Source organism: Pteropus alecto, unplaced genomic scaffold (genome assembly GCF_000325575.1).
Source record: "Pteropus alecto unplaced genomic scaffold, ASM32557v1 scaffold226, whole genome shotgun sequence".
NCBI lineage: Eukaryota > Metazoa > Chordata > Mammalia > Chiroptera > Pteropodidae > Pteropus > Pteropus alecto.
The window spans coordinates 2980475-2982299 of record NW_006440132.1 but is presented as its reverse complement, the minus strand read 5'-3'; the positions used below and the strand labels follow the sequence as shown (position 1 = coordinate 2982299).

The window sequence follows — 1825 nt, the reverse complement described above, 5'->3', positions numbered from 1 at the left end:
GTAGTAATTATGCTGACTTATGTGCCCATGAACCATCAGCCCCTCACATAATGGTTGTGAACATCCAATACGTCCTGGCAAAATTAAATACTTTTACTATGTAATCAATTTTGAAATTATATGAAGTAAAATAAGCCAGTCACAGAAGGACAAACACTACATGACTCCACTTCTATGAAGTATTTAAAATAGTCAAACTCATAAAAGCACAGAATAGGATGGTGGTTGCCAGGGCCTGTGGGGGAGGGGCTGGGGAGGTATTGTTCAATGAGTATAAATTTAGAGTGAGACAAATAAATTCCAGAGATCTGCTGTACAACATAGTACGTATAGTTAACAATGCTGTATTGTGCACTTTAAATTTTATTGAGAGGGTAGATGCCAAGTTCGGTGTTCTCACCACAAAGAAATGGAGCAGTTTGGAACTTCTGGAGGTGGTGGTTCTGTTTATTATCTTGATTGTGGTGATAGTATCACAGATGTATGCATAGGTTCAAACTCATCTAACTGTATACACTAAATATGTGCAATTTTTGTGTATCAATTATACCTCAGTAAGCTGCCAAATCATAAAAGATGATTCTAAGAGTTGTTCAACAACTAGGAAAAAAATGAAGCTTATAGATATATAATTTGTATTAACTCAGAATTATTTTATGTTCTAATTTAAATGTAGAAAAAATCAATACAAAATAAATGTTTTATAAGATTGCAGTATATTCTATTAGATAATAAATGTGATCTAAAATATTTAATGTAAGTCTATGGCCATGCTACTCTAAACAAGCTCGATCTCACCTGATTTCGGAAGTTAAGCAGGGTTGGACCTGGTTACTACTTGGATGGGAGACCACCTAGGAAGACCAGGTACTGTAGACGTAAAAAAAAATAAAAAAAATAAGGGATTGTAAACTGACAAGGTCCTTGCATTCTGTGAGGTTAACCAAGGGTTGCCTCACCTAAAATAAAATAAAATATATTTAATGTAGTTTTAATGTAATATGTAGGACTGAAAGGAAACAAAATATTTATGGTTTACTCTGCCTATTGTTCTAAATCTTCTCAGTTTCTTAAAACAATGACCAGCTATTACTTCTGTGATGAAAAATAAAACAAAGGTTATGTGGGACATTTCTGTCCTTCTTGAGTGTTCTGAGTAGGGGACTGCTTCTGATGTCTGCTCTCACACTAGGCTGTGGTGAAGTGAGGTGGGAAGCCTCTTGGTGATATCTTTGCTGTGTCTCTAGTTCTGTGCTCCTCGCTGGAATTTAAGTTCTTCAAGGGCAGCAGGGCAAAATACACTCTGTATCTTCTTTATACAGCTTCGAACTACCCTGGTAGTTGGTTTATAATACGCTCTCAGTAACATCTGTTTCATTCATTAATGGATAAATGATCCTGAGAATACACTGACTCATGTTTTCAATTCTCAATAGGAAAATAATAATAATAACCTCATAGTTAAAGCAACAGGAGCATAAAAATTCATACTCGCTTTATTATTTCAAATTGTTAATCAAAAGTTTGATTTATTTTTTTTAATGTTTTAGTTCACTCTTTCATAATACAAAAATAATGTGTCATTGCGGTAACAGGCATAAAAATATATAACGAGTTGACAAACATTTTTCCCTGAAGTAACTAACCAAAGGTATGCTATATATCACATTTCTCTTTGCTCGTACAGACCTAAGCAAGCTAAACAAGCATTTGTACATAATTACCAGTTTTACTTGTTCATTTTTAAAACTTATTATTTTAAAATAATTATAGATTCATAGACGTTACAACAATAGTACAGAGAGGTCTAGTGCACCTTTTACTT

The 1825-nt window shown here is 33.7% G+C and overlaps 1 pseudogene; it reads left to right on the top strand.

Annotated features, from left to right (window-relative positions):
- The first annotated feature begins 760 nt into the window (after window positions 1–760).
- Window positions 761–879, top strand: LOC112484063 (annotated as a pseudogene).
- Window positions 880–1825: the final 946 nt, after the last annotated feature.